The sequence below is a fragment of the Hylobates moloch genome, unplaced genomic scaffold (genome assembly GCF_009828535.3).
Source record: "Hylobates moloch isolate HMO894 unplaced genomic scaffold, HMol_V3 SCAFFOLD_6, whole genome shotgun sequence".
Classification (NCBI taxonomy): domain Eukaryota; kingdom Metazoa; phylum Chordata; class Mammalia; order Primates; family Hylobatidae; genus Hylobates; species Hylobates moloch.
This window is the reverse complement of record NW_026652281.1, coordinates 53,604,543-53,619,122: the sequence shown is the minus strand read 5'-3', so window position 1 is coordinate 53,619,122 and position 14,580 is coordinate 53,604,543. Positions and strand designations below refer to the sequence as shown.

Here is a 14,580-nt window from a genome sequence, read left to right as displayed (position 1 = left end):
GGAGAAAATATTTGGAAACTACGCATCTGACAAAGATCTAATATTCAGCATCTAAAGGAACTTAAAGAAATTTACCAGAGAAAAACAAACAAACCCATTAAAATGGGGCTCATTGTTCTGCAGGCTGTACAAGCACAGTGCCAGCATCTGCTCCGCTTCTGGTGAGGCCTCAGGAGGCTTACAATCATGGCAGAGGGCAAAACAGGAACCTGCGTATCACATGCAAGAGAGGCGTCAAGAAAGAGGAGGAGCTACCAGTCTCTTTTAAGCAACCAGCTCTCAAGTGAATTCATTACCACATGGAGGACACCAAGTCATTCGTGAAGGACCTGCCACCATGATCCAAACACCTCCCAATAGTCCCCACCTCCAACACTGGGGATCACATTTCAACATGAGATTTGGAAGGAGGGGACAAATGTCCAAACCATATCACTTTCTCAACCACTAGACTATATAATCTTCTTAAAATAAGACTATACTTTCTTAACTTTGGTATCCCATTTCCCAGGGTAGTGGCTGGCACAAAGAAAGTATGAAGTTATTTACGAGATCCCAAAGTATAATCTACAAACTTCTGAAGGAGTCCTGATACTCTTTCAGGTGGTGTGCAAGGTCAAAACTATTTTTATAACAATAAAACATTATATGTCATTTTTGCTATATTGACATTTGCACTGAAAGTGCAAAATCTGTGACACTTTAGGAAATCAGGCCGGGTGTGGTGGCTCATGCCTGTAATCCCAGCACTTTGGGAGGCCGAGGCAGGTGGATCACCTGAGGTGAGGAGTTCGAGACCAGCCTGGCCAACATGGTGAAACCTTGCCTCTACTAAAAATATAAAAATTAGCTGGGCATGATGGCAGGTACCTATAATCCCAGCTACTCAGGAGGCAGAGGCAGGAGAATAGCTTGAACCCAGGAGATGGAGGTTGTAGTGAGCCAAGATCATGCCACTGCCTTCTACCCTGGGCGACAGAGTAAGTATCCGTCTCTAAACAAACAAACAAACAAACAAACAAAAACCAAGAAGTTATATTAGCTTTCTATTGCTGCTATAATAAATCACCACAAATTTATCGGCATAAAAACACAAAATTATTATCTTACAGTTGTCTAGGTCAGAAGTCTGAAACAGATCTCACAAAGCTAAGATCAAGTAGTGAGTGGAGCTTCATTCCTTTTTGGAGATTTTGGGGATAAATCATTGTTTCTTTTGCATGTTCCAGCTTTAGAGGCTGCCCTCATTCCTTGACTTGTGGCCCACTTCCTCCATTTTCTAGCTAGCTATGTGGGTTGAGTCTTTTTCCCACTGCATTATTCAGATTTCTTTTTCTCCTCCCTCTTCCACTTTTGAGAACCCTTGTAATTACATTGAGATGACTTAGATAAGCCAAGATAATCTCACCATATTAAGGTAAACTAATTGGCAACCTTAATTTCATTTGTAACCTTAATTCCCCTTGGCCATGTAACATAACATAGTCACAGGTTCTACATATTAGGATGTAGGTATCTCATGGGGGCCATTATCCTGCCTACCACAGCACTCATTGTATTTTTTTCACCGTTACACACTCGGAATAATGCCAGGTTTGCTTATGCCTTTGATAGGAAGTAAAAACTACTTTTATTTTATTTATTTATTTATTTATTTATTTATTTATTTATTTATTTATTTATTGAGACAGAGTCTCACTCTGTTGCCCAGGAGGGAGTAGTGTTGCAGTCTCTGCTCACTACAACCTCTACCTCCCAAGTTCAAGTGATTCTCATATCTCAGCCTCCCAAGTAACTGGGACTACAGGTGTGTGCCACCACACCTGGCTAATTGTGTGTGTGTGTGTATATGTGTGTGTGTGTATGTATGTGTGTGTGTGTATACATATATATATTTTTAGAGATGGGGTTTCACCATGTTGGCCAGGCTGTTCTTGAATTCTTGACCTCAAGTGATCTACCCATCTCTGCTTCTCAAAGTACTGGGATTACAGGCCTAAGCCACTGCACCTGGCCAAAAATTAGTATTAATACTTTGATTAACCTTTGTATACACTACATATTTTCTCAAAATTAATCAAATTGGGCTGTAACTTCAATGAAAACATCAGACTGTATTTGTTGCCAATGATAAAATTTGAGTTTTCCAAGCAAAAATTAGAATTTTGGAAAATTTGTATACTGTCAGATGGACAGTTTTCCAATACTACAAGAGTCTCCTGATGAGACTACTAGTGATATTAACTAATGGGAATTTTTAACGTATAATGAAATCTATTAAGATTTGGGAAATCAGCATACCTCAATGAATCAATATTTTCCAAAAGGCTGGTATATTATATAACAGAATAATGTATTTGTAAAAGATTTATTCAAAGTACAAAATAGACCAAGTGATTTTAAAAGTAATAGTGTACCAAAAATAAACTGATATGATTTCAGATTCTACATTGCAACTAAATTTTAATAAAATTCCACTTGTTAAATTTTGGTGATCAAAGAAAAATATTCACAATTATCTGGAAAAGCCATTTAAATAACTCCCTTCTTTTCCAACTGCATACATGTGTAAGGTTGGATTTTGCTTATTACTTCATCCAAAACAATATATCACTAAAGACTGAATGCAGAAGCAGATCTGAAATTCAGCTCTCTTTTATTAAGCCAGACATTGAAGAAACATTGCAAATATAAAACAATACCACTCTTCCACTAAAATTTTTGTTTTGAAAAATATAGCTTTTTTTAAAGCTGTTTATGTTAACATTTTCAAAAATATTTCATTTTAATTTATAATACAAAAAATATAAGTAGATATAATTACATAAATAACTTTATGAGGTCTTTAGTAATTTTTAAGAGTATAAAAGAGGACTTCAGTAATTTTTAAGAGTATAAAAGACTACTGAGACCAAAAGTTTGAGAACTGCTGAGTTAGACAAATGAGAAAGCCCTAGAAAGATAATTACCAAGTACAGTTAATCAAAAGAATAAACACTGGCAGCACTAAAAGATACCAGAGTACAGAAAGCAACATATAAACTGAGCCTACGGGAGGCTGAGGCAGGAGTGCAAGGCCAAGGCAGGAGAATCGCTTGAACCTGGGAGGCGGAGGTTGCAGTCAGCCAAGATCGTGCCACTGCATTCCAGCCTGGGCAAGAGAGCCAGATTCCATCTCAAAAAAGAAAGAAAAGAAAGCAACATAGAAACAGAGCCTAGAAGGTTCCCATTTACAACCAGCCCCACTCCTAAATTCCTTCCCAGTGAAACCTCTTAACAGCAGAGGACAGACTGGATCACCTTGGAAGACTGAACTGCCATGAGCATTTCTGATGGCTAGCATGAATATATGCTAGAGAAGGAAAGAATTATATATCTGAAAAAATTTAAAAGAATACATTGTTATGTGATTATACACAAAACTTGCATTTCTAAAATGGAAAATATTTGATGAGCTAAAGTTTGAAAAGTCAAGGAAGACGGGTAAAGAAATGTCATGATGGCTGGGTGTGGTGGCTCACATCTGTAATCCTAGCACTTTGGGAGGCCAAGGCGAGTGGATCACTTGAGGTCAGGAGTTCGAGACCGGCCTGGCCAACACGGTGAAACCCCGTCTCTACTAAAAATACAAAAATTAGCTGGGCATGGTGGCACATGCCTGTAATCCCAGCTACTTGGGAGGCTGAGACAACGAGAATTGCTTGAACCTGGGAGGCGGAGGTTGCAGTGAGCTGAGATTGCGCCACTGCATTCCAGCCTTCCAGCCTAGGTGACAGAGCAAGACTGTCTCAAAAAAAAAAAGAAAAGTCATGACATGGCTGGGCGTGGTGGCTCACACCTGTAATCCTAGCACTTTGGGAGGCTGAGGCAGGCAGATTGCCTGAGCTCAGAGTTCAAGACCAGCCTGGGCAACATGGTGAAACCCTGTCTCTACTAAAATACAAAAAAAATTAGCTGGGCATGGAGTGTGTGCCTGTAGTCCCAGCTACTCGGGAGGCTGAGACACGAGAATTGCTTGAACCCAGGAGGCAGAGGTTGAAGTGAGCCAAGATCGTTCCACTGAACTCCAGCCTGGGCGACAGAGCAAGACTCCATCTGCAAAAAAAAAAAAAAAACAAAAAAAACAACAACAAAAAAAACATAAAAAAAAAGTCATGACACAATGAAGCACAAAATATTCGTCTATATTACAAAAATTCAGACCTCATCAGTATAACGCTCTTCAAAATGAGTTCCTATCACTGCTCAGTTTAACTCCTTAAAGTGTTGAATTAGCTGTGCTCCCTGGGAGGAAAATGGACAGTAAACTGGTGGTGTGGCGTGACTGCTGGTTGCTAGAAACAACTGCAGCTGTACAACCTCCCTGATACCACATGGCTAAAGTAAGGGAAGTGTCTTTTGAGTAAATCTTAGCAAACAAATAGCAAAAGTAACAGAAAAGCACTATCATATCACCCAACTGTAATAACTGTATGCCCTACTAAGTAGCACAAACAAGAAGCCTTTTCCAGGAAGCATGATAAAAAGAAAAAGCCCTAAATTTAGATTCTTAAGACCTAGCCTCTGGTTCAAGTCACATGTTTCCTGAGTTATCCATTATGTTAAATCGCCTCTTTAATCTTCATTTCCTCGTGTATGATAGTTAATCTAAATCAGTTGTTTTCAAATTCAGCTGTGTTTCCCAATAACAAATACATTTTATATCCCCAATCCTGAAACCATATGTATCTGAAACAAAAATACAGGCTACGACTCACCAAATTGATGGCTTATAACCTGCCATTTGAAAAGCACTAAAATTATGGATCTCTACGTTTATTTATTAAAAATGACAAAAAGGCGGTGGGGGCTAGGGGGAAGGATCCTATGAAACTAAATTTTTACCTTTGTGGCTACAGAGGTATCTTTGGCAAAGATGCAAATAGACATTCAAGTTTTAGTCTAATATTCTAACCATGGATCCCAAAGTGCTGGGATTACAGGCACGAGGCTGGGCATGGTGCCTCATGCCTGTAATCCCAGCACTTTGGGAGGCCAAGGCAGGAGGATTGCTTCAGTACAGGAGTTCGAGACCAGGTTGGGCAACACAGTGAGACCCTGTCTCCACAAAAAAATTAAAAAATTTTTTTACATAGTGGTGCACACCTGTAGCCCCAGCTACTTGGGAGGCCGAGGTGGGAGGATCCCTTGTGCCCAGGAATTCAAGGTTGCAGTGAGCTGTGATGAACCACTGTATTCCAGGCTGGGTAACACAGTGAGACCGTCTCAGAAAAAAACAAAAAAAAGATTTACACTATATTTATAGGCTACATGAATTTAGAAATTTAGACAATAGTGTGTTTAACCACATGATGCCAGAAATCAGTTGCTTAGCTAATGTTTGCATTTCTAAACTGTTATTGGGAACAGATGTTTTGATTCCTAACTGTTCTGGCTAATAAAACTGTATTATAAAATATAAGAAGATAGTGTAAGAATATATGAGTCAAATGTTAGTACCAATGTCTGGCAGTAGGGATTGTACTTTTCTTGAGGGCAGGAGAGGGTGGGACAGGGAGTAAAATTCAAGATTTGAAATTCAAATGTATTTGTAAGTTTTAGCAGATGACAACTGTTGATCATTTCTACTAATACCTGACATTGAATACCGTGGCAACATGGGATTCCTCTAATACATGACTTTGGCTTTTGGACTCTGCACTGGCCTAATTGAAGCTTTCTTAGAAGAGTGCGGCACTTTGATATTCTTACTCAACTCTTCTTTCTTCCTTCCTTTTCTTTTTAGGCTGTCAGACATGCATTGAGGCCTGAAGGCATTTCTTTCCTACTCTCGCTCTCTCCTTTATTCTTCACAAGCAGTTTCCCCAATAAATATCTTGCACATCTTATCTCCTCTTGGCATCTGCTTTTTGGGGCATTTGAACAAATAAAGTGCCTTACTACACCAGGCACCATATTAAACTCTATGCATCCATTATTTTATTTAATCTTCACAAAAGGCCTATGAAGACATAATAATTCCCATTTTACAAATAATGAAACAGTGGAAAAGTGACTTTCACGCTGTCACACAACTAGTGACAGAGTTGGGATTCAAATCCAAGTCTGTTTGACTTCATAGTTAGAGCCACAGACCGTATTTTAAAACAGTGAGTTTATTAAAAACAAAACAAAACTAGAGATCTTAATAATTTTTTTCTGATGCTTGTGTACTTACACACAGTATTACATTTAATCCTAGTAAAGTTGATAGTATTACCACTTTACAGATGAAGAAACTGTGACTCAGAGAATTTAAGTAACTTCCTCAAGGCTATCATTATATGTTCATGAGTTCAAGCTCAACTCCAGGTCCTCTCTGAATTCAGTTGTTTACATTATACTGCATTGCCTAATTAGTCAAAATGACATTGTCTCATTTTGAACTTTTATAGTTGTTAAAACTTTTTATATGGGATGTATGTATTTCAAGGGATGCACTAAAGTTTGACCTTGTCCTCTGTATTTTTTTGAGAGAGAATCTTTCACTGTCACCCAGCCTGGAGTGCAGTGACGTGATCTCAGTTCACTGCAACATCTGCCACCCGGGTTCAAGTGATTCTCTTGCCTTGGACTCCAGGAGTAGCTGGGATTACAGGTGCCCACTACCATACCCAGCTAATTTTTGTATTTTTTTGGTAGAAATGGTGTTTTACCATGTAGGTCAGTCTGGTCTCGGACTCCTTGTCTCAAGAGATCCGCCCACATTGGCCTCCCAAAGTGCTGGGGTTACAGGCATGAGCCACTGCACCGGCCAATCTTGTCTTCTGTATTTTAACAAAGTCTGCATTTGGGTTTAGTGTTGGCTTTTAGAAAGTAAATAGTTAAAAAGGCCAGGTGCAGTACCTGTCATAAAAGTACTCAATCTAGGGAGGTGAGTAGGGGCTGAATCCAACCCATACGTCGGTGGCCCAGCCATGTGTCCCTGCAGGGCTGTTGCCACAGAGAAAAAGATGCCTTTTTCCAATCCTTACAAAAGTAGCATCAGTTACACAGTGTATATCCAAGAGTTATGGATCCTCCAGGAGGGGGTGCCCTTTTCTAATCATACAAGGTGCTATAAGGGCTAGCTGTGAGTCAGGAGGACAACGAGGTGAGAGGGAGGCTAATGCCTCATTATATACCCTTTCATACCTTATGAATTTTGCACCAAGTTTAAATTAAAAATTTGATTAGTATGGCAATACATGTAAGTATTATATGTGTTCATAACCTTTGGGTCACCATTTCTCCTACAGTTTGTAATAAGAAAATAGATATGAATATGTTTAAATATTTTACTAAAAAAACCTTTATTGTACTATTAACAGAAAGAAGTCAGTTTAAAAGTTATAACATATTCATAAAATTGAATAGCATACAGGCCCTAAATATTATTTTATAGAAGCAAATTTATTGACATGGAAAAATTCATGGTATAGCACATTGAAAAAAGCAGGTCACAAGACAATATAGACAGTATTATTTCATTTTTATTTTAAAAGCACATATATGCAAATCTGTAATACAGAGAAAAATCATAAGTTATTTCTGAGTGGTGGGGATCATGGACCACTCTTCCTTTCTCTTTCCTTTTTGGCATATTCGTACACTCTAATATTTCTGTAACAAATGGGCATTTTTCCATAACAAAGAAAACAAATGCCAACTCCATCCACCACCCCATCCTAGTTATACACACAGATTATTGCTTATTGTTAAAAGCTTAACATCTTTAACTTGCCCACAGTTATCTACAGCTTGTCCTAAACTCAGCTTTTTACCTTAGCTTTATTACCAGCCTTCATCCATCTTACATATCCAAAGTGACCTAGGTACTATTTCTGTTTTCTGACACCTTTGCGTCTTCCAGTAGAACACTTGTCCCTCTTGTTCCCTTGCCAAAATCCTTACCATCCTATATGGCACAAACTCAATATTACCTTTTTTATGAGGTGTTTCCTCATCTGCCCTCCTGGAAAAAAAAAAATCTCTTTTCTTTGCATTCCCATGTTTTGTGTTCAATGATATATGTAAATTGCCCCACATATAATTATTTGTTTACATAACTTTCTCTCTCCTAGTAGACTGTTAAGTGAAAATATTCTTCACCTTTGTCTAATTTATAAAGCATTTTTTATATCCACTAATCTTTTATCCTTGCAAGACTGAGCAAGAAAAAGAATCAATATTTATTTAACAGCAATTGTGTATCAGACAACATGTTTGAGGCTTTATATGTCAACCCACTTAACACTCACAGCAATCCTATGGATCCATTTTACATACGAAAACATAAGCTCACAAAGGTTCAGTGACTTATTAGTGTCATAGCTGGTTAAAAAAAAAAAAAACATGGCTGTGATTTAACTCTATTCTTCCTATTGCAAAAACATGATTGTGTGTCCACCAACGTGGAAGACGTGAACACATATAAAAGCTTACATGAAACATCAAAACTGATGAGGGTTTTCTTGCACACCAGAACTGCTATATTCAGATAATACTTAGGAGTCAACTAAAGTCAGAGGATTTTTGAGGTAGGAGGGACCTTACAGATAATATAATCCATCAAACTCCTGTATGTTATAGATGAGAAACATGATATCCAGAGCTTTTGCACACATTTAGCAGCTGAGCCAGGATTAAAAATTCAACTGGAGGCTAGCAAAGGGGTTAAGATTATCGCTTTTGGAATCAGAGGCCTTTATTCAAATCATAGCTGTGTTTAATGACTATGTGTAACCTAGGACAATTTACAAAGCTTATCTTTGCCTCAGTTTTAGCATCTGTAAAAGGCGGATAATAATACTTACCCATTGTGCTGAAAGGAGTAATTTAACACTGAATAGCTGAGAATAAACACAGAAAAATATTAGATATTCTCTCATCTCCTGTCTCACAGTCCAGTCTTCTTTGCAGGACAGCACATTGCCTTTTATGAATGAGTGTGGAGTGGACACTGTATTTCAGGGTCAAGGTGAGTAAAAATAAATATTTATGTGGTAAATCCTTTAAAAAATGTACAAATACTTCTCAGTGGATAAATAACATTTTAAAAAGGAATCATTCATTCAAAAATGTTTATTTTTTATTTTTTAGAGACAGGGTCTTACACTGTTGTGCAGGCTAGAGTGCAGTAGTGTGATCATAGTTCACTGTGACCTATGTTTATTTATTAAAGGAAGTATAGAACACAGTAAAAAGAGCCAAAATTTAGAGGATCTAGATTCAAATCCTCTTGCCTTAGCCTCCCAAAGTATTGGGATTACAGTCATGAGTCATGGTTCCTGACTTACTTATTGAGCTTCTATTACACGCCAGGCACAGTGCTAGATGCTGGGTTTGAGATGACGAATAAAACAGACATAATCCCAACCTTCATAAGCACTGAAATTTGATAGCAAAATATCCCTGAGATCTGCCCACGGGATCTGCCTACAAGTCAATGCAATGTAATCGAATACACGTTAGTATTTGAGGCTAGCTATACCTACATAGTTGTAAAACAGGATATTCTTGAGAATTAACTTCTATGGCATTTCTAGTATCGGTCATTTCAACTAAATTTTTGTAAATTCTCTGAAAATTAGGCTATTTCTGTTTCTCTAAATAGAACTGGGTATTGGGATGGGCAGGTTTAATTAAGCATATTCCCAAAACTATGTGATAATCCCCATCTGTTTGAGGGTTACGTGAGTAGAACAGCACAGTTTTGCTAATAATTCCTTATAAATCATTACAAAGTTGAATTTTATGAATTTGTGCTCATTTACTCATTCTTTCTCCCTACACACATACATATGCACACACAAATATACATGTATACAAATGTGTGTGTGAAAAGCTGTCTGAAGGGATAGTTAGCTGATACTCTGGACTCATTCACCAATATGCTTGCTGATGGTCTCCAGATCTTCTGTATTTGCCCCAAGTGTTATGCCAATGTACAGTATAGGCATTTGTTTGAATTAGGATAATAAAACTGGCCAAGGATAAAGGCAGTAAAGAAACTGCATTATTTAGATGTCAAAATTACCTTATGGTGATGAACACATCCCTTAAGTCCCTTTTATCCTCAAGTTTTGCTATCCACTTGATTTCTAAATGTGACATACTATCTATCCATTTTTACCTGGGAGTGAAAATAATGATACTGTTATGTTTACTTATAAAGGTATAGAGCACAGTAAAAAGAGCCAAAATTTAGAGTCAGGTAGACTGGATTCAAATTTTAATTGTGCCATTTAATTGTATAATTTATGGAAAATCACAACCTCTTTGAGTCTCAGTATAAAATGTTTTCCAAAATAGAAATAATACAATTTTTGTGATTTTCTTTTTTTATTAAACATTAAATAAAATAATAAATATAAAGTGCCTGGCAGACAGTATCTACGTGGGGTAAGTATTAATGATTGGCTACATTCAAGAGCAATTAATAGAGAGAAATCACTGCCTCTAAAAACTAGTTGCTGTACAGATATAATACATAATATCCCTGAAGTAATTTATAATACTTTCAACTGGTGAAATAAAGAAAAAATACAAGATTCAACAAAATGTCAAGATTGGGATTAATGGGGCGATTATAAGTTTGTTGAATTATTAACCAACAAGGCTAGAAAATCAATGTGCTGTCCTAAATATGGTTTGTTGCATTACTCTCAAAAGGTAAGAAGACACCGGCCTGGTGTAACAGGGGCCTTGAATTGAACATATTGCTTTTTTCTTTATGGGTATGCTCCGATAAAGAAAATGTTTTTATGGGTATGAGGAGCATACCCATAAAGAAAAATGCAATAGTACCTACAACTCTTTCAGGAACTGACTGTTTTGAAAACATAACAGTCAGCTGCCTTTTACGGGGGTTGGTGGGGAGGTAGTTATTTAAATATAAGGTGGCAAGTGAAAACTACTTACCTAAGAAATTGCATTACTTAAGAGAAGTCGCCAAGGTTCACTACATCACATTTTTCAAATCTTAAATGAGCACCTTTCCTCACATTATCCCTTTGTCGGAAGCAATTTCTCTCTACAACTATTCTGGCTACCTCAGACCTCCATCCAAAATTCTCCTGAACCCTTCATTATCCACAAAGCCTGGAGCAGAACGCAAGCATTCCTTTCTGAAAGCACACCTACTTACTGATCACTGCTTTCCAAAAATGCATCTAATGCCCAAGCATGAAATTACAAGCTTGTTCTCTTATATCTCAGCCAGGAAAACAAACCGTTCTTCTCATCCAATTCAAATGGCGGGAGGAACCTTCAATTAATTCTAAATCAGGAAGGAACCTCCCCATCTCACTTCCTAAATGTTTGTAAAAGATGTCTTCTTCAGCCAACCTCCTGCCTTCCAGGCACGGCACCCCAGAACTACGGAAACAGTACTCAGGAATCGAGAGTGGCCAAACGCTGCCAATGGGAGATAGGAAACTCGTTGATCATTGGCAGAGAAACTCAGCGCAACGCCGAGTCACGGTACACGGTGTCTTCGGCCTCGCCCAGGGACACTTGGTGACCCGAGGTCGAGTTCCAAGTCGGAGGCAGATTTTGCGAGTGGATAAGACTGTAAGCCGGGATCCCAGGGCCTTCTCCAGCTGCACTGGGTGTCAAGCGCCACGGGGTTGGCTGGGGACTCCTTCTGGTTCCACCCTCGCCCACTTACTTCTCGGGCTGGCCAAAATGCTGCACAGAGCCCCGGCCGGCCATTAATATCAGGCGCAGGAGAAAACCCAGTAAAATCACTTACCAGTCTTCCACCTCCGGTGCTGATCTAGCAGGAGCCTGACGAGCTGGCCAGACTCAAGCTCTGCACCAAGTATTACCATCCTGGCGACGGCTCCGGAGCGTCACTGACAACCACCCGGAAATGGTATTATCGCTTCCGGGGCTGCCTAGCGCGCGGCGGGAAATTATTTCCCAGAGCCCGGATTAGTGAAGCAGTTGAGTGTTGCAGCGGCAGTCGTCGCCCCTGCCGCCGCCGCCACCGAAGGAAGCATCCCAGGCACTTCGGCCGGGAAGGTAAAGGGGCTTAGCTAGGAAGACACAGTGTATTTTGTCTCTATGGGGATGTTTCTTCCCCGGGCCGTACCTCCGAAGTTTCTGCCTCCCGGCTGTGAGGCTAGGAAGGAAGCGGCTAGGGTGAGCGGCAGCGGTGTCTGGCTCTCGCGCTTTCTCCAGCTGCAGTTCGTTCCAGCTCTCCTGACTTCGCACTCGGCGCCGGAGTTGGTGGGCTGCAGCTGCAGACCCCGCGACGCTTCGCCCGTGCCGCTGCGGGGACTGCCTCCGAGCGCCCTTCTGCAGTACTGGGCTGAGCCGCTTCCCCTCTTCCTGCTTGCGCAGCTCTGCAGCTCGGCCCGCCGCCTGGAAGGCGCTAGGCCCCCCGCGTCTCTCGTTTCCATAGAACCCATGGGGGACGCCTCATCCTGATACCAGAGTTTTGGCTGCTTTCCATAATTTAGCGTTTGCGAAGGTGGCTGGGATACCCCAGGCCCACTTTCCCGTGACGAAGAAAATTGTGTCATTCTTTCCTCTCTAGTAGATTAAAAAAAAAAAAAAAATGCTAAAACGGCAGTGATCCTATCTCTAACTGCTGTAGGCCTTTAAACACAAACATACACACCTACATGTTTCCCTGAAGGGAGGGTCTGTATTCCTGGGGATTGTATTTCAGCTGCCTGAAGGCTGGAAACAAGACTAAGTGGCTATTTTAAGATTTCTTCCACTTCCAAAGACACATTAAATATTGACAAAAAAAATTGGTCCGTCTCGGGTACTTCATATCATTATTTGACTCAGGAGTTAGATGGAGCTAGATTTTGGAGGCGCCAGCCTCTTTTTTGACGAATGACTTTATTAAAAATTTTTCTTGTTGTTGTTGAAATATTGGGAATGAACATTTGAACTGAATTTACAATTTATGTGTGACAGACAATGCACCTTGTGGACTTTTTGGTTTATGTTACTCCGTTGTTCTTGGAAGTATCTGTGGATGTGCAAGATGTTCTCATTATTGGAAAGTTTGATTACGTATATTGCAGGTGTTCAATACATAAGTTGCTAGTATGAGGTGAATTTATATAAAAGTAAATTTCTTTCTTTTCTTTTGTTTCCTTTACTTCCTTCCTTTGCTTTCTTTCTTTCTTTGACAGAGCCTTGCTCTGTTGCCCAGACTGGAGTGCAGTGGCGCCATATCGGCTCACTGCAACCTCCGGCTCCCAGGTTCAAGCAATTCTCCTATCTCAGCCTCCCGAGTAGCTGGGATTACAGGTGCCCGACACCACGCCCGACTAATGTTTTGTATTTTTAACAGAGACAGGGTTTCACCATGTTGTCCAGGCTGGTCTCGAACTCCTGACCTCAAGTGATCTGCCCGCCTCGGCCTCCCAAAGTGCTGGGATTATAGGCGTGAGCCACCGGGTAACTCTTGAGTATTCTTAATTTAAAGGAACTAGGATGTTCAAATACTTGAATGTTTAGGTCAGTTTTATTGTAAAGACAGCTAACCTTCAGTACTGCAAATAAACCCCTATTCTGTTTTCTAAATCCAGATTTTATTATGCGTTATTAAGTAAAATTGAATTATATAACCTAACATTTTCTTGCCTCCCTAAAGCATAAAGCATGGATCACGTGAAAGTCATTGAAAAGATGATCAAATGTAGTTACTTTTCATAATCAAAATTCAGAACTCTGAAGATTTCATAAGCATCCACAATTTCCACTGATGTTCAAAAACATTGCGTTTTGGGAAACCAATAGTATAGCTTTTATTTATTAGTATTTTCCTTATGTGTATCTTGATTATATTACCCTAAAGTAGGGTTTTCACCATTTAAAGAAAACTTTTTCAGAATGTAAAATAAAAAATTCTGTGTTGGCTTTGAATAATAAACCCTAAACAGAACGAATTCTCTCAAGAATGTAACTAAAATGAAACATCATCTGTTACTCTTGTAGGTGACTTTGAATATACTAATAGAAAATATATCTGTATAATATACTATGTACTGTTTCTCACCTTATAAGGGCATATGTTACTGCTTAAAAGTAAAATAACCCTGGAACTTTTAAGTTCACTTAATTCATACTTTCTATCAAAATTACTTTGAAATTTAAAATACACTGTCTGGTTATTTTGGAGGAGGAAGAAAGACTTTCTCATATGAATTACTCTAATGATTGATACCAAATCACTTTTGAGAGGAAAATAATGAAAACTTCGTTTCTCATTAGACAAAAAAGCACTCTTTAGATTGTTTCTAGAAATGCTTTGAAATTTTAGGCACTGTTATTTTACTGAAAATAATTAATAATTATGTTTAAATTTTTTCAGTGATATTGCTATTCTAAATGTCTTCCCACCCTTGTACTGTTCTTTCACTTAATGTATCTTTTGTGTTAGCTGAAAGTAGATTGCTTTATGAAATTATAATGTGGTTAAAAGTATTAGACTAAGTTCTGAAATTTAATTCAGCTTGGTATTCTGGAAAAGGCATATAATTTTTGCAGAAAGACTTATCTGTGCATCTTGTTTTTACCATTTACTAGCTGTGT

The 14,580-nt window shown here is 38.9% G+C and overlaps 2 protein-coding genes across 5 annotated transcripts in view; one reads left to right on the top strand and one right to left on the bottom strand.

The window, feature by feature from the left end:
- The window catches only part of KIAA0825 (KIAA0825 ortholog), a 481,693-nt gene extending 469,815 nt beyond the window's left edge, over window positions 1-11,878 (bottom strand). For 2 of the 3 annotated variants that reach the window (XM_032156821.2, XM_058440712.1), the window contains exons 1-2: window positions 11,774-11,858; window positions 8,835-8,870 (exon numbers count right to left, since the gene is read on the bottom strand). The gene's annotated coding sequence lies outside the window, so the exon portion shown is untranslated. Of the gene's footprint in view, window positions 1-8,834; window positions 8,871-11,773 lie in introns of all 3 variants that reach the window. The other variant, XM_032156819.2, reaches the window with a different exon arrangement.
- Window positions 11,879-11,933: 55 nt separating this feature from the next.
- The window catches only part of SLF1 (SMC5-SMC6 complex localization factor 1), a 92,970-nt gene continuing 90,323 nt past the window's right edge, over window positions 11,934-14,580 (top strand). For both annotated transcript variants that reach the window (XM_058440709.1, XM_032156811.2), the window contains exon 1: window positions 11,934-12,045. The gene's annotated coding sequence lies outside the window, so the exon portion shown is untranslated. The remainder of the gene's footprint in view (window positions 12,046-14,580) is intronic.